This window comes from Balaenoptera musculus, chromosome X (assembly GCF_009873245.2).
Source record: "Balaenoptera musculus isolate JJ_BM4_2016_0621 chromosome X, mBalMus1.pri.v3, whole genome shotgun sequence".
Classification (NCBI taxonomy): domain Eukaryota; kingdom Metazoa; phylum Chordata; class Mammalia; order Artiodactyla; family Balaenopteridae; genus Balaenoptera; species Balaenoptera musculus.
In genome coordinates, this window is record NC_045806.1 from 96,616,482 (window position 1) to 96,640,082 (window position 23,601).

Here is a 23,601-nt window from a genome sequence, read left to right on the forward strand (position 1 = left end):
TCCATTCACTATGTCTGTGTCTTTGTTCCTGTCCTGCCCCTAGGTTCATCAGAACCTTTTTTTTTTTTAGATTCCATATATATGTGTTAGGATACGGTATTTGTTTTTCTCTTTCTGACTTACTTCACTCTGTATGACAGACTCTAACTCCATCCACCTCACTACAAATACCTCCATTTCATTTCTTTTTATGGCTGAGTAATATTCCATTGTATATATGTGCCACATCTTCTTTATCCTTTCATCCGATGATGGACACTTAGGTTGCTTCCATGTCCTGGCTATTGTAAATAGAGCTGCAATGAACATTTTGGTACATGACTGTTTTTGAACTATGGTTTTCTCAGGGTATATGCCCAGTAGTGAGATTGCTGGGTTATATGGTAGTTCTATTTTTAGTTTTTTAAGGAACCTCCATACTGTTCTCCATAGTGGCTGTATCAATTTACATTCCCACCAACAGTGCAAGAGGGTTCCCTTTTCTCCACACCCTCTCCAGCATTTATTGTTCGCAGGTTTTTTGATGATGGCCATTCTGACTGGTGTGAGGTGATACCTCATTGTAGTTTGGATTTGCATTTCTCTAATGATTAGTGATGCTGAGCATCCTTTCATGTGTTTGTTGGCAATCTGTATATCTTCTTTGAAGAAATGTCTATTTAGGTCTTCTGCCATTTTTGGATTGGGTTGTTTGTTTTTTGATATTGAGCTGCATGAGCTGCCTGTATATTTTTGAGATTAATCCTTTGTCATTTGCTTCACTTGCAAATATTTTCTCCCATTCTGACAGTTGTCTTTTCGTCTTGTTTATGGTTTCCTTTGCTGTGCAAAAGCTTTTAGGTTTCCTTAGGTCCCATTAGTATATTTTTGTTTTTATTTCCATTTCTCTGGGAGGTGGGTCAAAACAGATCTTGCTGTGATTTATGTCATAGAGTGTTCTGCTAATGTTTTCCTCTAAGAGTTTTATAGTGTCTGTCCTTACATTTAGGTCTTTAATCCATTTTGAGTTTATTTTTGTACACAGTGTTAGGAAGTGTTCTAATTTCATTCTTTAACATGTAGCTGTCCATTTTTCCCAGCACCACTTACTGAAGATGCTGTCTTTTCTCCATTATATATTCTTGCCTCCTTTAACAAAGATAAGGTGGCCATATGTGCGTGGGTTTATCTCTGGGCTTTCTATCCTGTTCCATTGATCTATATTTCTGTTTTTGTGCCAGTAGCATAATGTCTTGATTACTGTGGCTTTGTAGTATAGTCTGAAGTCAGGGAGCCTGATTCCTGCAGCTCCGTTTTTCTTTCCCAAGATTGCTTTGGCTATTTGGGGTCTTTTGTGTTTCCATACAAATTGCAAAATTTTTCTTCCAGTTCTGTGAAAAATGCCATTGGTAGTTTCATAGGGATTGCATTGAATCTGTAGATTGCTTTGGGTAGTATGGTCATTTTCACAATGTTCATTCTTCCCATCCAAGATCATGGTATATCTCTCCATTTGTTTGTATCATCTTTGATTTTTTCATCAGTGTCTTATACTTTTCTGCATACAGGTCTTTTGCCTCCTTAGGTAGGTTTATTTCTAGGTATTTTATTCTTTTTGTTGCAAGAGTAAATGTGAGTGTTTCCTTCATTGCTCTTTTAGATTTTTCATCATTAGTGTATAGGAATGCAAGAGATTTCTGTGCAGTCATTTTGTATCCTGCTACTTTACCAAATTCATTGATTAGCTCTAGTAGTTTTCTGGTAGCATTTTAGGATTCTCTATGTATAGTATCATGTAAACTGCAAACAGTGACAGTTTTACTTCTTTTCCAATTTGGATTCCTTTTATTTCTTTTTCCTCTCTGAGTGTTGTGGCTAAAACTTCCAAAACTATGGTGAATAATAGCAGTGAGAGTGGGCAACCTTGTCTTGTTCCTGATCTTAGAGGAAATGGTTTCAGTTTTTCACCTTTGAGAACAATGATGTTGGCTGTAGGTTTGCCATATATGGCCTTTATTATGTTAAGGTAGGTTCCCTTTATGTCTACTTTCTGGAGAGTTTTTATCATAAATGGGTGTTGAATTTTGTCAAAAGCTTTTTCTGCATCTACTGAGATTATCATATGGTTTTTATCCTTCAATTTGTTAATATGGTGTATCACATTGATTGAATTGTGTATAATGAAGAATCCTTGCATTCCTGGGATAAACTCCACTTGATCATGGTGTATGATCCTTTTAATGAGCTGTTGGATTCTGTTTGCTAGTATTTTGTTGAGGATTTTTGCATCTATGTTCATCAGTGGTGTTGGCCTGTAGTTTTCATTTTTTACGGCATCTTTGTCTGGTTTTGCTATCAGGGTGATGGTGGTCTCATAGAATGAGTTTGGGAGTGTTCCTTCCTCCGCAATTTTTTGGAAGAGTTTGAGAAGGATAGGTGTTCACTCTTCTCTAAATGTTTGATAGACTTCTCCTGTGAAGCCATCTGGTCCTGGGCTTTTGTTTGTTGGAAGATTTTTAACCACAGTCTCAATTTCAGTGCTTGTGATTGGTCTGTTTATATTTTCTATTTCTTCCTGGTTCAGTCTCAGAATGTTGTGCTTTTCTAAGAATTTGTCCATTTCTTCCAGGTTGTCCATTTTTTTGGCATATAGTTGCTTGTAGTAATCTCTCATGATCCTTTTTATTTCTGCAGTGTCAGTTGTTACTTCTCCTTTTTCATTTCTAATTCTATTGATTTGAGTCTTCTCCCATTTTTTCTTGATGAGTCTGGTTAATTGTTTATCAATTTTGTTCATCTTCTCAAACAACCAGCTTTTGGTTTTATTGATCTTTGCTATTGTTTCCTTCATTTCTTTTTCATTTATTTCTGATCTGATCTTTATGATTTCTTTCCTTCTGCTAACTTTGGAGTTTTTTTGTTCTTCTTTCTCTAATTGCTTTAGGTGTAAGGTTAGGTTGCTTATTTGAGATGTTTCTTGTATCTTTAGGTAGGATTGCATTGCTATAAACTTCCCTCTGAGAACTGCTTTTGCTGCACCCCATAGGTTTTGGCTCATCGTGTTTTCATTGTCATTTGTTTCTAGGTATTTTTTGATTTCCTCTTTGATTTCTTCAGTGATCTCTTGGTTATTTAGAAGCATACTGTTTAGACTCCACGTGTTTGTATTTTTTACAGATTTTTTCCTGTAATTGATACCTAGTCTCATAGCGTTGTGGTCGGAAAAGACACTTGATACGATTTCAATTTTCTTAAATTTACCAAGGCTCGATTTGTGACCCAAGATATGATCTATCCTGGAGAATGTTCCATGAGCACTTGAGAAGAAAGTATATTCTGTTATTTTTGGATGGAATGTCCTATAAATATCAATTAAGTCTATCTTGTTTAATGTGTCATTTAAAGCTTGTGTTTCCTTATTTATTTTCATTTTGGACAATCTGTCCATTGATGAAAGTGGGGTGTTAAAGTCCCCTACTACTATTGTGTTACTGTCGATTTCCCATTTTATGGCTGTTAGCATTGCCTTATGCATTGAGGTGCTCCTATGTTGGGTGCATAAATATTTACAATTCTTATATCTTATTGTTGGATTGATCCCTTGATCATTATGTAGTGTCCTTCTTTGTCTCTTGTAATAGTCTTTATTTTAAAGTTTATTTTGTCTGATATAAGAATTGCTACTCCAGCCTTCTTTTTATTTCCATTTCCATGGAATATCTTTTTCCATCCCCTCACTTTCAGTCTGTATGTGTCCCTAAGTCTGAAGTGGGTCTCTTGTAGACAGCTTATATACGGGTCTTGTTTTGTATCCATTCAGCCAGTCTATGTCTTTTGATTAGAGCATTTAATCCATCTACATTTAAGGTAATTATCGATATGTATGTTCCTATTACCATTTTCTTAATTGTTTTGGGTTTGTTTTTGTAGGTCTTTTCCTTCTCTTGTGTTTCCTGCCTAGAGAAATTCCTTTAGCATTTGTTGTAAAGCTGGTTTGGTGGTGCTGAATTCTCTTAACTTTTGCTGGTCTTTAACGATTTTAATTTCTCTGTCGAATCTGAATGAGATCCTTGGTGGGTAGAGTAATCTTGGTTGTAGGTTTTTCCCTTTCATCACTTTAACTATGTCCTGCCACTCCCTTCTGGCTTGCAGAGTTTCTGCTGAAAGTTCAGCTGTTAACCTTATGGGGATTCTCTTGTATATTATTTGTTTCTTTTCCCTTGCTGCTTTTAAAATTTTTTCTTTGTACTTAATTTCTGATAGTTTGATTAATATGTGTCTTGGCATGTTTCTCCTTGGATTTATCCTGTATGGGACTCTCTGTGCTTCCTGGACTTGATTGACTGTTTCCTTTCTCATGTTAGGGAAGTTTTCAACTATAATGTCTTCAAATATTTTCTCAGTCCATTTTTTTTTCTCTTCTTCTTCTGGGACCCCTATAATTCAAATGTTGTTGCCTTTAATATTGTCGCAGTGGTCTCTGAGACTGTCCTCAATTCTTTTCATTCTTTTTTCTTTATTCTGCTCTGCATTAGTTATTTCCCCTATTTTATCTTCCAGGTCACTTATCGGTTCTTCTGCCTCAGTTATTCTGCTATTGATTCCTTCTAGAGAATTTTAAATTTCATTTATTGTGTTGTTCATCATTGTTTGCTCTTTAGTTCTTCTAGGTCCTTATTAAACGTTTTTTGTATTTTCTCCATTCTATTTCCAAGATTTTGGATCATATTTACTATCATTACTCTGAATTCTTTTTCAGGTAGACTGCCTATTTCCTCTTCATTTGTTTGTTCTATTGGGTTTTTACGTTGCTCCTTCATGCTGCATATTTCTCTGTCTTCTCATTTTGTTTAAAATACTGTGTTTGGGGTCTCCTTTTGGCAGGCTGCAGGTTCGTAGTTCCCATTGTTTTTGGTGTCTGCCCCCAGTGGGTGAGGTTGGTTCAGTGGCTTGTGCACGTTTCCTGGTGGAGGGGACTGGTGCCTGTGTTCTGGTGGGTTGGGCTGGATCTTGTCTTTCTGTTGGTCAGGGCCACGTCTCGTGGTGTGTTTTGGGGTGTCTGTGAACTTACTAAGGTTTTAGGCAGCCTCTCTGCTAATGGGTGTGGTTGTGTTCCTATCTTGCTAGTTGTTTGGCATGGGGCGTCCAGCACTGGAGCTTGCTGGCCATTGGGGTGAGCTGGGTCTTAGTGTTGAGATGGAGATCTCTGGGAGAGCTCTTGCCAATTGATATTACGTGGGGCTGGGACGTCTCTGGTGGTCCAATGTCCTGAACTCGGCTGTCCCACCTCAGAGGCTCAAGCCTGACACCAGGCCGAACCACCAAGACCCTGTCAGTCACACAGCTCAGAAGAAAAGGGAGAAAAAAAGAAAGAAAAATACTAATAATAAATAAATAAATAAATATTAAAATAAAATAATAATTTTAAAAAAGAGAGCAACCAAACCAATAAACAAATCCACCAATGATAACAAGCGCTGAGAACTATACTAAGATAAACATAAGAAATCAGAAACAAATCAGTCGCAGACAGCAAACCCCAAGTCTGCAGTTGCTCCCAAAGTCCACCGCCTCAATTTTGGGATGATTCACTGTCTATTCAGGTGTTCCACAGATGCAGGGTACATCAAGTCGATTGTGGAGATTTAATCCACTGCTCCTGAGGTTGTACGGAGAAATTTCCCTTTCTCTTCTTTGTTTGCACAGCTCCTGGGGTTCAGCTTTGGTTTTGGCCCCACCTTTGCATGTAGGTCACCCTCAGCATCTGTTCTGGCCCAGACAGGACGGGGTTAAAGCATCAGCGAATTAGGGGGCTCTGGCTCACTCATGCCGGGGGGAGGGAGGGGTACTGTAGTTATAATTGGAATGTGCGGCGGCTGAGGCTGGCATGACATTGCAACAGCTTGAGGCACACTGTGTGTTCTCCCAGGGAAGTTCTCCTTGGATCAGAGGACCCTGGCAGTGGCAGGCTGCACAGGCTCCCAGGGCGTTGTGGATAATGACCTGTGCTTCTACACAGGATTCTTGGTGGCTGCAGCAGCAGCATTAACGTTTCTTGCCCATCTCTGGGGTCCAAGCTGATACCCACGGCTTGTGCCCGTCTCTGGAACTCGTTTAGGTGGTGCTCTGCCTTCTGTGGGCAGACAGGGAAGGAATCCCCTCTCCTCACACACCCCAAAACAATGGTCTCTTGCCTCTTAGGCAGGTCCAGACTTTTTCCCGGACTCCCTCCCGGCTAGCTGTGGGGCACTAGCCCCCTTCAGGCTGTCTTCATGCAGCAAACCTCCGTCCTCTCCCTGGGATCTGACCTCCGAAACCTGAGCCTCAGCTCCCAGCCCCCACCTGCCCCAGCGGGTGAGCAGACAAGCCTCTCAGGCTGGTGCATGTTGGTCAGCACCAATTCTCTGTGCAGGAATCTCTCTGCTTTGCCCTCTGCACCCCTGTTGCTGTGCTCTCCTCCATGGCTCCAAAGCTTCCCCACGCCCACCCCCTGTGTCTGCCAGTGAAGGGGCTTCCTAGTGTGTGGAAGCTTTTCCTCCTTCACAGCTCCCTCCCAGACGTGCAGGTTCCATCCCTATTCTTTTATCTCTGTTTTTTTCTTTTTTCTTTTGCCCTACCCAGGTACGTGGGGAGTTTCTTGCCTTTTGGGAAGTCTGAGGTCTTCTGCCAGCATTCAGTAGGTGTTCTGTAGGAGATGTTCCACATGTAGATGTATTTTTGATGTATTTTTGGGGAGGAAGGTGATCTCCTCATCTTACTCTTCTGCTATCTTGAAGGTCCCCAAGGCTCATCATCTTTAAAAACATATTTTAAGTAATCTTCTTAAATGTTGACAAACTAAGTACTTGGCACATAATAAGCACTCAATAACAGCTATTCGTCTTCCTAGAGTCTATAATTCATGTTTTCAAAAGGAGACAGTGATAAAAATTAACTACTAATTATATAAGTTCAAGGTCATATTATCACAATAAAAATTCAAGCATTAAAAGTTTTGATATATGATTTTAGAGAGCTTTTAATTTTTCTTTTGATTTTCTGCCATATCTTTGCCCTATTCGTTTTAACCTAACTTTTGTTTCTAATATTTATTAAGAACAATCAAAACCACTTATAGTATACTGCAAAGTTTCTTTCCTAGGGAGTTGGAGAACCCCGTTTGAATTTCATTGCCGATATGCTCATCTCACAAGGGAGTGAAATAGACTCCCTTTTCCCTGGAGTGTATAATGGAATTAGACTGGAAGGACTAATACTGAAAGCGTATCTAGTTCTCAAGTCCTAAAAGAAGATTACTGCATCTAGAAAATAATCTCTCATGGAACTTACAAATTAATTATCCTGTTCTAAATACACAATGGTAATAGATTGTCTCAGTAGGCATTTTATAAATAGTGTTCTCAGGAAATATGCTTTTCTTATATTTACTGAGTTTCAATGATGCATTAATCTCAAAGTATAAGTATTTTACCTTCTCTGTGAGCATTCTGCCACACTATAGCTCCAAATTATGTAAGAAAAGGTCACTGGAATGAATGTGCTTTAGAAGGTATACTTTGTCTTGTGGTGTCTGTTTCATTTTGCCAGTTTCTCCCTTAAAAATATATGGGTGGTCAAAAAATGGCATCAGCCTGAATCCAAATATCCTAACACATCCATCACCACACCCCCAAGCAATAAAGAACAACAAAAACAAATAAAACTACACAATACCACCACCTAATTTGGAGAATGTCCAAATTCCAAATTATCTGTAAGCAGAAAATAAATAAGAGATCACAATGAGCTCTCTATTAGGCTCCCACCATGTGCTGTTGTGAAGAGGAAGGGCAGTCCAGTAAATACTAGATGAAAGAGAGAGGAGGAAAGCTAGTAGGAAGCCTAAGATTGATCTAAAATCATCATAAGAAAGAAAGTCTACCCCAAGTATGAAAATTCTGAGAAACTTCTCTGGAAGCTCATCCTTTAGAGAATTGACTTAGAAGTGTACATAGGACTCAAGAAAGCTGTGTTGGAGAGGAACTTTTTGGAGGTAGAAAAGGGTTAAAAGGGAGAGGTGACTTTTGAAAAAAAAATGCACAGTGAAGGGAAAAAGAAACAAGAGGGGAAATTTCATCATCTTACAAGACAGAAAAATGTCAACATGTAAGAACCCATCAACCCTCCCCCCACTGCCCTCCACTGTACCCCAAAAGTCCTCCAATAAAGAAATCATACTTTGTTACATGAAGAGAAAAGGGTGCTCCAGAGCTTGGAATCTTGGAAACCACCCACAAACTGCTAGCCATGTTCATACAAATTCAAAGATGCAACCAACTTTCATCTATACCAAGCTACTATAAAAAGAAAGCAGAACATGAGAATAAAAAAAGCCATTTGATGAAAGTTCCCACAAATAAAGAATGATCAAAAAACAAGAAAGCTGTAACAAAATACTTCAAGATAAACTAAAATTTCTCAAACATTTAAAGATATATACATAAAAAAAAAAACCTTGAAGTAGAAATCTAAAAACTAAGAAAAGAAATGGATAAAAAAATTGGTCAACATAAAGCAAAAGTTGATTGAACCCAGGAGAATAAAATAGGAGAAAAAGATAAAATCATATTGGAATGAACATTAAATTAAAAGTGCCTAAAGAAGAATAGATTAATATGAAAAGTTAATAAGGGACACTAAAGAAAAACAGGGAAACAACAGAAAGAATGAAAATGAGATGAAGAAAGAAGTAAAACAGGTCAAAAAGAAAGTGTTTGAGATGGAAGACCAGCAAATAAAAGATCCAATGTGTGTATAATGAGAATCCTTGAAAAGAAAAAAATATAATGGAACAGAATTAATATTTAGAACTATAATCCTGGAAAGTTTTCCAGAAATAAAGGAGGGTATAAATGTACATATTGATAGGGCCAACCCAGTACCAAAAATTTGACCTGGAACAATCAACTTTGAGATATATCTGAGACATTAGGTTTTAAATAGAAAGAAAAATCTTCAGGCAAAAATAAGAAATAATTTACAAAAGCAAGAGAATTAGACTGGCTTCATAATTTAAAAAAATAACAAAACAAAGCAACACTGAAGCAATATTTTTATAAAAGTCAACCACTTATAGGATATTCTTTCAAAAGTAAATCTATAAAGACAGAAAACAGATCATTAGTTTCCAGGGCCTGAACATGCGATACTGACTCCAAAGGGGCATTTACTTTGGTAGTATGAAAGTGTTCTATATCTTGATTGTGGTAGTGGTTGTATATATATTTCTCAAAATTTGAAAAACTATATATTCTAGTATGTAGTTTTAAAAGGGTGAATTTTACTGTACGTAAGTTATACCTGAAATTTAAAAAAGAAAAATACTCAAATAAAGTTTCAAACTAAGACTTTGTATCCAGACAAGTTGGCCATCAAGGCTGTAAAAAGTTTAATATTTTTTAAACCCAGAGAATTCTGAACCCATAGGTCCTTCTTAAGAAACTGAATAATGGATAAGATTCATCTAACAAAGGGATGATTGGAAACTTTTCCTCAAAAAGATGGATCATGAGTGTTTAATATATTTAATTTTAGAGCTAAGACAGAAATAAAGGTGGTATAAGGGCGTAAGAATACTGTCATATCTTATATGATATATATTATTTGTTATATACTCTAACAACTTAGAAGCAATGCAACTAAAAATTGGGAAGAAAAGAGAAAGGGAAAGAGAAAGAAGAAAGTAGACTAATTTCATTGATTTTTCTATAAACAAAAGATGGGTGTTAATTTATATGACTCCAAAAAATGGCAAACCAGAAAAACTAGATTTCATAAGAAAACAGAGGTCTAAGAGTATTAAACAGGATATAAAGAAAACATGATATAAACATGATATAAGATTAACCACTAGAACAAAAAAGACAAACCTATCTAAAACTAAAAGAAATGCAATTAATAGAAGAGTAAAAAAAAAAAAAAAAAAGAGTCAAGTAGAGGAATAAACACAATAAAATAAAACAATGCTCTCAACATTATACCATGATACAATGACAGAGTTGAAAACAAACATACCAGTAATAGCAATACACTTGTATGAACCTAACTTACCATTAAAAATAAAAGATTTTCAAGTTGGCTTACAACAAGTTACCCAACTATACTCTCTATATTTAGAGGAACTCATAACCCAGTGAATCATAATGGTTAAAATAAAGGGATGGGCAAAGGTATACTAAGCAAATAGAAACACTAAGAAAACAGAAATTGTGATGTTGATATCTGACAAAGTAAATTTTAAATGAAAAATTAAAAAACCAGTAGAGTAAAAAAAAAAAAAAAAAATGATGCTTTTTTTTTCCCCAAAAAGGATGCTTATTTAAGATAAAAAGCTGCAATTAACAAGTATATAGCAGTTAAGAATATCTATGCCCCCAATAACACAGCAATGCTCTTTTAAAAGCAAAAACTAAAGAACATGGAAGGATACATTTACGGATACATTCTACTAATGGGAGACTTTAACATATCACACTCAGTACAAAAAAATTGGACATGTAGGTCTTATGGATGTATATTAAACTTTATACGCTTATCATAGAAAGTATATGTTCTTCACAAGTTCATGGAACACTCACAAAAATTATCCATTAGGCCACAAAGAAAATATTAGAAAAGTAAAACTATTATGAAAAATACTTTCTGATAAGAACACAATAACACTAGAAAGTATTAACAACAAAAGTTTAAAGACCATCTGATCTTGAAGTTGTAACAAATTTTAAACAACTGTTGGTCAAAAGGACAAATGCAAACTGAAATTACAGACTACTTTAGAAATATGATAGAATACACACTACATATCAAAATCCATAGAATACACTTAAGCAATGATCAAAGGAAAATTCATAGCCCTCATCACCTTTATAAGTAAAAATGAAGGTATACAAATGAATTAAATTCCTAGAAAGCAACCTTGAAAAAGAAGTGCAAAGTAACTCTAAAGAAAGCACAAAGAAACAAACTAAAGATAAAAGCAGAAATTAATTAGGTAGAGAATAGAAAAACAATATACCTAATTAATAAATCAAAATCCTGTTTTTTTAAAAAGCAACTTTTAAACAAAATAAAAACACTAGCTAACTGAAACAAGGAAAAAGGAAGAAACATAAATATTCAAAATAAGAAATAACAAGGAAAATAACCATTGAAGCAAAGTAAATTTTTAAAATTAGATTACTTTGTAGGTTTATATGCAAATCAATTGAGAACATTAAAAAAAACCAGGTAGTTTCCCAGGGAAAATCAGGTTAGCAAAATTGACCTCATTAGATATAGAAAGAAAGAGAAATTTCAGTAGAAGAAATAAAGTTATCAAGGACCTACCACACAAAAAAATCATCAGATACAGATAGTTTCACTGGGGAATTCTTTAAAACGTTTGAAGACCAGATAGTTGTAATATTCCATAAATTGTTTAAGACCATTGAAAAATTTTTTAAAAATCTTCCTAATTCTTATACGAAGCAAGCATAGGTTTAACACATAAACCAAATAAAGACAAAGCACAAAGAAGGAATATCATAGACTAACATCACTTATGACAAAAATTCTTTATAAACAATTGGCAAACAGAATCCAATGTCATATTAAAAAATATTATACAATGAACTGGGATTAATTCCAGTAACACTATGTTGGCCCAATATTAGGGAATCCCTTAATAAAACATATTAATATATAATATCAACATTATTAATAATTAATATTTATTAATAGTTAAAGCTAAAAATATTATCAATATTGATACAATTATAATATTAACACAGCATTATATTTATAACATTAACATTAAAATATAATTTTTAAAGTATGTGATTTAGCTCTAAAGATGTTGAGTGAAAAAGCCTTTATCCTAAACATTCTAGAAAAGCTAGAGTTAATGGAAATAAACATGTGATAAATAGAATCTTTCTGATTTCTTTGAATTGGTTAACAAATAGTAGAAGATAATCTTCTCATGTACCTAACATATCTCCAAAATTTGAATACCTAGAGTTCATTCTCAAAATGAAACAATTTTCTTATTTGTGTAAAGGTGGTACCACATTCCTAGATACATGATGTATTAAGCTCTAGGACATTGGTACTTAGTGTTCACCAAAACCAGATGTCATTATCTTGCAGCTCTTTATCTGACTTCTGCCTGCAGGTGAGTTTTGTTTTACCCTAACCAATGATTTTTAAACTTTGTAAATTGAATATCTTTTATTCAATTGTGTATGGGTTCCAACTTTGCTGTGTTTCTACTACTCCCCATTTTCTTACACCTCGCTGCCTTACTCACTGATTATAAACCTGCCTGGTCCCTAAAAGCATTTAAGTTTGTGACAGGACTCACAGCTTGTGGGCACAAAAGAAACAACCTTGATATCAATACCCTAAATTCACTGGCTTGTTCTCCCCATGTGCTAACAAAGTTACTCCAATCCCCTAGAAAGATACACACCTTCCCTCCAAATACTTCTAGAAGTCCCCAGGAGTTATCTCACATGTGATCATGAATAAATCAACTTGCATCACTCACTGTTGCAACCGTTCTGGGCTTTCATCGAGCACGTATGTATCCACCATCACCTGCCACCATTCACTATATCTGCTGATAATCCATCATCTCTCACTGGTCATCCATCATCGCCCACTGGGCATCCATCATCATTTGCTGGGCATCTGCTGAGTACCGCCCTGTCTGTTGGGAATCCACAATCTCCCACCAGGCATTGTGGTCTCTGCTGATGCTCTGCCATTTCACCACCCGTGCCTTCCATGAGAATGCTGCTTTACCTGTCTTGGGTGCTGTCATCTTGTATAGCCAAACCTACAAACCCTCAAGATACCACATGGTGCTGCATTTGCTTCAGTACTTATTTTATTTAGTGTTCCTTGCAAAAATTAGGACTATGTAGCATGCTTTGTTATCTAAACATGGAAAAAGCAATGCTTGTCCTTGCCCTCTTCACAAAATCCCTTTGTAAAACAACTCTTTTTTTTTTTTTTTCTTTTTTAGTTACTGTAGTTTACTCAGGGCTTACATTCTATAGGGCTGATCTAGAGTATATTTGCTGATGCCTTAATTTCTGTCCTCAGGCATCCACATAAAAACTTCTCCCTGAAAGTCTAAGCAGTGACCTTGTCAATCTTGTAACCCAGCATTTATCCCTGTATCTGGTATTTTTTAATGAATAAATGAAGGCTTCTTTCCCTCTTGCAAATCAATTCATGAGGTTAGATACTTGGGATGGCCCAGCCCCACACATCTACAACTGTGAATCTTTACTTTTTGGTTTAAATGTCTACTCCCAATATCCCCTGTCCCAATCCACATAGTCATTTCACTACAGGCTCTTTATCCTGGGGCGAAAATTTTCTTTACCAAGTAAATTTTAATTCCAAGTGTAAAAAGGAAGAATGGCATTCAGTATATTTACAGAAAATTACAGTGACATATATTAAAGAACACAGTCCAGAGGTCCTGATTGTTGTTCTTACCTCTAGAGTCTGCTATCTCTAGTAATTCTTTGTACTTTCTTTTTTCCTCCTTAGAACAACTTTTGCAGATTAATTACTTCTTTTATTCTCCAACAAATTCATAATGTAGTTTTAGTTAACATTCCAGTTCTACTTGCAAAAATCATTTCACTACAGGCAGATAGGCAGCACTGTCTAAGCTCACTGATAACTAACACCTGAGCGCTGGCTCAGTGTTGGACCCTATTCTAAGTGCTATACATTTACTATCCCCATTTAACAGGTAGGGAAATCAACGCACCAAGAATTTAAGCACTACCAATGATCTATTGCCAAGTTGGGAGAAATCCCCCTACATTTTCTACATTAACAGGAAACTCTCTTCTATCTTCTCAAGTTGGGTTTGGATTTCCTGGTAGAGTACCCATTGCTGATGTTCTGAAGATTCACTTCATTTTATCCTTTACTTCTATTTGGCTAATCCCAAACACAATTCCTGATATAGGTATTTTTTGAGTTCGGAAAATCTCATTTTTTTTTCATGGAAACGTTCACTGGTTTTATATCATGTTATGATGCACCAATTCTTAGAAAGCTAAATTCTCAGCTCTTATTTCCAAAGACTCTTTCCCCTAAGCCGGTATGTGTAATCCAAGAGCCTTTTAACTTGGTTCCATGATGATGTTAAAGAAGATGATGATAACAATAATTATAATAGCTAACTTTAATTGAGCACTATATGGGAAGGAAAACTTGTCTGGGGTCCTGCAAATTAAATTGACAAAAGACAGTTTAACAGGAGAAAGGGTTTATTACTTATGCATACTGAGTTCTTCATAGAAAAGAAGTGAAAACCCAAAGAAGCAGTTAGACCCCAGGGGTGTATGTATCATTTTAACAAAGAGCAATAAATTGTGGAGAAGTGACAAGACAAAGGAAAAGCAGTTTGGGCTTCTAGGGGTGGTAAATTGTGGGAAGGTAAATATATGTGGAAAACTAATGGAAGATAAGGGTAACGTTAGGTTTGTTATGAAGCCTCAATCTTGTGTAGTATGGGGTGATAAGTGTGTCTCCAGTGATTGAGTCATTCTCCTCTTCCTGGTACAAGTGGGGATGTGGACACCTTCACAAAGGGCAATTTATAACCTGACTTTAGGCAGAAACGGGGAGGGTCAGGAGCTTTTCCTATATTGGCTGTTTCTCATTTGTCTTCAGCTCAAAATAATCCATATGCCAAAGTGGCATATTTGAGGGATGGTATAGGTAGAACTTTACATTTTCCCCATTTTACAGATGAGGAAAGCTAAAACACACAATTTACCTGATTTTAGGGCCACAAAAGGTTAATATCCATTCTCACTTAGATCAATGACATTAAGGGCCCCATTCCCCCTGCTACTCAGACTGATATTTTTGCCACTCATCCATGGAAATGTGGAACTTGCTATATTTTCCTGAAAAACCAAATGCTGATTCTTGCTTCTGTCTTGATACAGCTTTAGACACACAGAGTACCATAACTAAGAAAATAATCTCTTGTATATCAAAGGAGTAATTTCTCTAAGCCCTACAATGATAACAATAGTTCACAGTTCTTTTACACATCAGTGCTATACACCATCTTAGCCGATAGACACTCTTTTAGAAACATAGCTTTGCTCAAAGTAATTTCTTTTCAGTACATTTTAGACTCTATTAACATCCCCTTCAGACACAGAGTTTGAAGGCCCAGGTTTCAATGCCTTTGTTGCCATGTGATTAGAAAATAGAATTAAGGGGGTGTGGGGGAGGGGCATAATATATCTTCAAATAGTTGAAGGCTCTTCATGGCTCCAAAAGGTAAAACCAAAATAAATGGTAAAAGATACAGAAAGAAGCAGATTAGGGTTCATTAAAATGTTCTTTATCAATGAAAAGTTCTATCTTTCAAAGAGAGGAACCACTCCATTACCGGAGGTTATATAAGGAACTTCTGCTTTGAATAGGAAGTTGCACTAGATATTTTCTGTGTTTCCTCCTATGTTTTCAGATTGTATCATTAAGTTTCCTACTGATGTCACTTTGAACAAGTTACTTGGAGTCTGAAATTACCATTACAGAAGTAGAAGGAATGACAGGGAGATGAAAAGAAGAATTACTATTTCATACAACAGGGTTACATTTCACAGGTGCTTTTAAGAGACCCTGGATGAAAAACCTACTCATTAATTATATATTATTTTAACAACTCAGAAGACATTTTATCTCTTGTTGCCATCTAAGTGAACATAAAAGAAAATTTGCTTAGAATAAATGGACTGTATATCCAAAACCCTCACTCTTAAACATTATGAGATGAATAAGAATAGCCTACTTAGCCTTTATCTCAAAGGGCAGTAATTCAATCTTGAAAGCTGTCTTTCATATGCTAAATAGAATCGCTTACAACGATGAATATGAATTGTTCTCATTTATATCTATGTATTCCTAACACAGTGCCTGAACTGTGTAGTATCCGGGTTCTTGGACTAATTGTTAAAAGTTGATTTCTCTTTTTTCCTCCTTAGTCAAATTAAATTTCTATATTCTGCAAGTGCTAAAATTTGTTTCATGTTCCAAGTAAAAGATATCAGAAATCTAAAATCTTTGCACTCTAATTTTTCTGCATTCAAAATATAGCAAATGCAAGCTACTCACCCATTATTCACACAACACTAAGTTCCAAAAATACACTTCATAAATTGTTTTTCCATGACTTGATGCCATCGTTTCTTTTTAATAAGAATATCACCAAGACAGTCAAGGTTAAATGAGATTTTTTTCTAGTGTGGATCTTCTCACTGAGAAATATTTCATAAAATAGGTAGTGAAAGCAGAATTTTAATTACCAGCCTATGTATCTTTATTTTTATTCTTTAATTACATGGCAAGAGATATTTGAGGGTCTTTATGGAAGTGTGTACAATTTCAAGTGAGCCCAAACCATTGTAGATTATTTATCACTGTTTACTATGTAATTATAAGATCAAAGCTACTGTGGATTTTTAACTCTATTCAGAATGAAGCAGGAAAGGAAGTATTCTGAATTAGTAGGTACACATGAGATAACTACATCAGGACACCTTCTGTAGAGCAAAAGTATTCCTTATTCTAGATCAAGATCATTTTGGAGCCCAAAAGAATTCACTAGCTGGTAAAAAAAAAAAAAGTTTCTCCTCAAAATTATGTAGCAAAAACCTTGAAGGGGAACTAAAGGAAAGGCATTTAATATTTATTAAGCACTTATTCATTTTTCTATTTTACTTTAACCCCATCTTATATACTCTCAGCTTAAAATTTCCATATTTGTAGGCAGAAAGGACTTTTCTGGGTTTCCTATTTTAGGAACAAGTACAGAAGAGGAAGCTAAATATGTGCTATTGGACTAACAGATGAAGCTAACTTTCATGTATTTCATTTCAAACGGGAAATATACTCAAAAAAGAGCACAGATAAATAATGAAAAGTAAAATCCTTATGTTCTTTGAAGTATTTCTCGTGATGGGAGAGAATGAAGTCTCTAATTTTCAATTCCTCAGAAACCTAGGATTATAATCTCTGTATATACATGAATTTCACCAGTGGGTGGCATATAAACCACTGTAATCAACCAGGGTGTTCTCTAAGAGGGAAATTGGAGTGAAAAATAAAGATAATTGTTTCAAAGATTTGAATTGTATTTTGCTTAGTTACCAATAAAAAGGAAACAGTTTAATAGAAAAATTATACAAAAGCTGAACATGAATATAAGTTAATCATATATACATATTTGAATTTTGATAGTTTTATGTCCTTAGCTCCAATTCTGCCTAAGAAATACTGTGTTTTAACTATATCTTTTTGATCAAATGACTCCAATAATGCCATATTAATATTGGGACTATGAGCAAATCAGTGGATATCTCTAAGAATTAGATTCTCCTTTATGAATGATTAGTTTTTATTGTGTACCTATCATGCTAAGTATTTTAACCTACACTACCTCACTTAGCATATACTTTACAGGTACTTATGACTATTAAAGACTGAAAGTGAAATTATTTAGTGGACTGTAAGCCTCTACACGATTTTAAGATATTACTATTTTTAGTATTACATTAAACCAAGCCTCTATCTAAATTTAAATATAATGTGCATATGAAAATATAAACTATGTATTTCCACATCTACCAAAACAAATGTTCTGGAAGTATTTTCTTGGTTTAAATATAATATAATATAAAATATAATATAAATTTTCTGTTTAATTATAATGAAGTAAGTAAGCTTCTTGTAGTTTAACTAGAGTAGGAAAATTAAAGGACCAGTTAGCCAAAACTTACTTCATTAAAAAATACATGGCAATTTTTGAAGACCAATATTTCATAAATAATTTTTTAGCATGTAATACTATGACAAATTACTCAATTAACTTTTACCATGGCTTATTCACCTAAAAGTTTAATTTTAGGTTAGTCACAATATTATTTGACACATGATTAGTGAACTCTAATTAAATTAGTTATATAAATGACTGAACAAAAGAGGGGAAATATAGTGAGAGGATCTGACTGTATTTAATTCCGATGTAAAATATTGCAACACTGTAATTAAGAACTACCCTAATTTTACTGTGAAACAAACAAAAAATGAGTAAAAATATGACACTTGTAGCCCTACCTGATGTTCTCTTAGAATTTGTTTTTCAGACGTGTTAGGATTACTTGAAAAAAAAAAAAGACAATTTAAACAGTACACAAAGGTGATAGTAGAAAAAATAAAAGAATACAGAAAGTAAAAGTGGTAGGTAGACTCACGTTGCTTTCTTACCTATTGCTTTTTTTTATTCATGCCTAATAGGGCAGAGCTATGGCCTAAGGAAATTATTATATGCTAACAAAACAACAACACAAATAAGACCAATAATAGTGATAGCTATGTCTATATTGGGGCCCAGCTATATGCCAAGCACTTTACTCAAATCTTATGATTTAACCTAAAAATATTACATAATGTAGGTGTTACAATTCATCTTTTACAGATTAGGAAATCTAGGTTCAGGTTGAACAACAGGAAAGTATTGATTCAACCTCAAAGTTTATGCTCTTTTCAGTCTGCTTTGCTGTGTCACACAAATAATAGTAGTTTCTCAGATTTAATATTTCTACTTATATTATTCACTAAAACATCAAAACAGTCTTTTGTTACAGGTATCATTATCTATACTTAAAGCTGGAGAGAAAAATAATGAATATGTAGTGATTTCAAAACAGTATGCTAATAAGTAAAAATTATACAAGTGGTTTAATCATTTTTTCCCTTAAAGAAGAAGCCAACCCCCTCACATATACCACATAAGGAATGACACATATGGAAAAAAATCCAGGTCATTATTTTTCTGCTCTATTTCTTACCACTATGACAATACTTTTCTGGATTTTGAAAGACCAACTACTGCTAGTCACAAAAGATTCTTAATTATCTTTTACCCTTGTCAACTAAATGGAAATGATAGAGGTATTTTCTATTGTATCATTTAAATTACTTTGTTGAATTTTTCTACTGTTTTTTGAATTTTCTTAGAGGTTGCTCCAGGTCTTATAATATGCATCTCTTTATTTTCATTCCTCTTAAAAAATTGAGATATAATTCATACGCCATAAAATTCACCTTTTTAAAGTATACAATTCAGTGGTATTCAGTATATTCACAAAATTGGGCATTCATCATTATCTAATTCCAGAATATTTTCATCACCTCAAAAAGATGCCCCATACAAATTAGCAGTCACTCCCTATAATATGCATTTTAGCTCAAAGCAATCTTGTTAAGATTAATATTGAATTTCAATAGTATATAGAAACTTTGTGCCAATATACTTCCATTCCTTCCCCCTTCTTTGTGCTATTATTGTCATACATATTGCATCTTACACATTATAACACATCAAAATAGTTTTGTAGTTATTGTTTTATGTAGTTGTCTTTTATATAATTTTTCATGTCTTTCACATTTAGGAGAAAAGTGTTTTAATTCATATGAATTCAAGTTACCATCTAGCCTTTCAATTCACCTGGAGGATTCACTTTAATAGGTATTGTAGGTCAAATATGCTGATGACAAATTCAATTTCTGTTTATCTAGAAATGTCTTTATTTTTCCTTCATATTTGAAGGATAGTTTTACTGGATATAGAATTCTTGGTTGACAGTCTTTTTCTGTCAACACTTTGAATATGTCATCCCAATGCCTTCTGGACTTGTTGGTTTCCAATGAGAAGTCAGCTGTTTATCTTTTTTGGGTCATTTTACATATGTTGAATCATTTACTTCTTGCTGTATTTAGAATTTGCTCCTTGTCTTTGTCTTTTGACTTTGACTATGAAGTGTCTAGAAGTCTTTCCCTAAGTTTATCCTAATTGGTGTTCCTTGAGCTTCTTAAATGTGTAAATTAATGTTTTCCATCAAATTTTCAGCCATTATTTCTTCAAAATTTTTTTCTGCCTCTTTCTCTCCCTCCTCTCCTTCTGCATACATACTCCCATTATGCATACATTTGATGGTATTCCACAGGCTCTGTTCATTTTTCTTATTCTTTTTTCTTTCTGTTCTTCAGACTGGATAATCTCTTTTGACCTATCTTCAAGTCCACTAATCTTTTCTTCTACCTGCTAAAATTTGCTGTTAAATCCATCTAATGAATTTACACTTTCAGTTATTACACCTTTCAACTCCAGAATTTCTATTTGTTTTTGGTTTTGTTTTAAATATTAGACTAATTTGTATCCCTCTATTGATTTTCTCTATTTGGTGAGACATTATCATCATAGTTTCCTTTAATTCTTTAAGTATAGTTTCCTTTACTTCTTTACATATATTTTTATAGTTGATTTAAACACTTTGTCCAATAAGTCCAACAACTGAACCCCCTCCTGGACACTAGAAAATGACTGCTTTTATTACTGCCTATGGGCCATACCTTCCTGTTTCTTTGCTATCTTGTATTTTCTTGTTGAAAACTGGACATTTTAAATAATATATTGTAACAACTTTGGAATTAGACCCCTTGCCTTCCAGTGTTTTCTGTTGTTGCTGTTTTTTTCCTCATTCCTGCTTGCTTTAGTGACTTTCCTAGATTAATCTTATAGATTCTATATTCCTTGCAATGTGTGGTTGCTATTTTTTCTGGTGTGTTTTTTTGTTTTTAATTCTTTTTGTTATTTTTAAGCCTGGCTTCTTAGGAGTCACCCCTGAATCTGCATAGTGTCTGATCAGTCAATGATTGGTCAGAATATTTCATTAAATGTTTTAAGCCAGTTATTCTTCCACCCTTTTCCATGGGGATTTTTTGTGTGTGAAGTCATACCTTCAAATTTCTGGGGGGTTACAAGTCAGTTAAGACTTTTACTTTTACTTCTTACTTGAGAAGAGAATCAAGGAAAGCAAGAGATGAACTAGCAGGGGTCCTCTCCAGGCTTTCTTGGGCATATGCACAGCCATGCATGTATGCAGCCCCTTTAGGTCTCCTAGAATATGTTGGAGCTTTTTAAAGTCCTTTATATTTGTCATATTCCTATTACAAAGGCATTCCTTCTAAACTTTTAGCCAGGTTCTTATTTGTTCCAACTGAATTCACAGCCTTACACAACTACAGTGTTACTGAATCCAACTTATTGCTATTGTTTCAATAATACCCGAGGTATAGGACTTTTTCTGAGGGACTGAATTCAGAGTCATATCAAATCGCCACATGCCCTGGGAATAGAGTGTTTCAAGGAAACTACTGTAAATATTATAAAAATACATACAGTGCTATGGGGATGGAAATTTACAAGGAACTCCAAAACAAGTCAGGCCCCATTCCACTGGCAGCTGCTCTTCATGGCTACTGTGCTCCACTGTTGAGCTGGGAGGAGAATAGGAGCAACCTCAAGGGAAACACAGATGCCACTGTTCTTACCAAATTTAAGTAGGTTGTTTTTGAATGAATGTCTTTTAGGTTAGTTCTGTGCCTTTGGTTAAGAATACAATATCTCACAAGTCAGCTTACAAGTGGAAGTGCCCTACAGCTTTGTGAATAGGATTTGATTAGCATTTTTGTGTGCAGCATATATGTCTTGGTGGAGTGGGAAATGATCATACATACTTTGTTTTCCCATTCATGTATATATCTTTGTTGCCATTTCCATGTTTAAAAAAAAAATGTTTGTATCTGTCATTATGAAAACAGAGCCACCTAGATGAAGCTTCCTATATAAGAGACAGTGATGGACCACCTGGGACATAGATGGAGGGTTTGCTGTATAATAAGGAATCTTTGCTCTCCCAGGTCAGGCATGGAAAACTTTAACTTCCAGGCTGGTCATCCAGTTCCCATCCTGATTCTCTTTACTATCTCTTCAAACTCCGCATAAACAAGAAAAAGAAAAATGGAGAATAAAAAATATATAGGGCTAAATAATCAAAGAGAATATTAAAAGTTTTGTGTATAAATCCTATATCCTTAATCACAGACTGACTAACCTCCACAGGATTCCATTTCCAAAGACATTTGATAGAAGATAAAATTGCCTCCTGTTGCAGCATTAATTTCCAGTTGTCTACATAGGCCTTTGAGGTAAGTAAGAGTGCATAGGCCCAACACTGGTTCAGTGCACTGGGTAACTTATGAGGACAGTTGAAGCATTAGCAGCAGAGGTATGTTATCTTGGGTGGAAGACTATAGTTGTTATCTTAAATATTTAACCCATTCATACACATTATTTTTATTTATTCTCAAACAACTTATAAAGTAGATAAAACAGGTAATTTTCTTGAGCTTTCAGAAGGGAAAAAAACCCAACTAAATCCCAAAGTGGATACACACATATAGATAGTATGTGACAAAGCAAATCTTCTTCCTCCCTTCCTCATTAGAACCATACTCATTAGAACCATAGAATGTTTTCTCCTGTGCCCTGCAGGTTGGAAGGAGAGTTAAGCACCTGTTAACAGTAATGCATAAAATCTCCAATGCAGTTTCTTATTTTAGGCAAAAATCCTTTAAACTCAAGCAGGATCACTGCTTCACATGGACAGTGGGGCCCTGAGCTCTTTCAGACTCACACTGCACTACTCTGGAAAGCCACTGGAGGGGCGGGGGTGTCATACTCAAAGATTAGCAGCTATCTCAAATGATAACTCTACATTTCGATGAAAATCTCTCTAGTTCAGAGCTTAGTTTCCCTTTGTGGGACCTCAACTTATTTGTGGGGGAAGTGGAGGCATTAGGTACAAGACTTTATACGGTTATTTAGCAATGAGTTCTGTTTTCTGAAATATGGCAGTCTAAGTTTGTTTGAACAACACTACCAAGCAAATATAAGTAAGGAATTATCAAGGCAAAATTTTAGTCAAGAGTGGAACCCAGACATAGGCTCAGGACGTTTATTCTGCAGAAATTTGCTTAAATAGGGAGCTTGAGAGTATGCAGACAAGAACTCAAGCAGAAGATCATTCCCATTTTAAGCTGGCACCCTAAATGACTATACCTTAATATAAGGGTGATCCAGAGGTAAACCAGGAAAAGTGACTCACCCCTACGGTCTGCCAGGAAAAGTGACTTGGAATTGAGGGGCAGAGGGAACCTGTCCCTGATAATTTTTAACCATAAGCCAGAACTCACATTTTCAGTGGTCCAAAAAATTCAAGCTATAAATTTAGCTGATAATGTTCTTGGAATATAGTGCCCCTGTGCATCAATAAGGAAATAGCAAACAGTGCAATTGACAAGAAGATAAAATTGAGGAGGTACTTCACAAAAGAAATCCAAATGGCCAATAAACATATGTAAAGATGCTCAAACTTATCAGTAATCAGGGAAATTAAAACTACAACTAAATACCAGTAAATACTCACCAGCTCGGCAAAAATTAAAGTGTGACTATACCTTGTGTTGGCAAGCATATGGAACAACAGGAAGTCATACACTTGTGATGGGAATGTAAATTGACACAACTATAATGAAAAACAATAGAGCATTATATAGCAATACTAGAAAAGTGTGTACCCTATGATCCAGAAGTTCCATTGCTGGGTATACAGTATAGAGAGAGGCTTACTCCTGAGCACCAAGATATGT

The 23,601-nt window shown here is 35.1% G+C and overlaps 1 protein-coding gene across 1 annotated transcript in view; it reads left to right on the forward strand.

Annotated features, from left to right (window-relative positions):
• The window catches only part of HTR2C (5-hydroxytryptamine receptor 2C), a 76,956-nt gene that overhangs the window by 5,385 nt on the left and 47,970 nt on the right, over positions 1-23,601 (forward strand). The window lies entirely within an intron of this gene.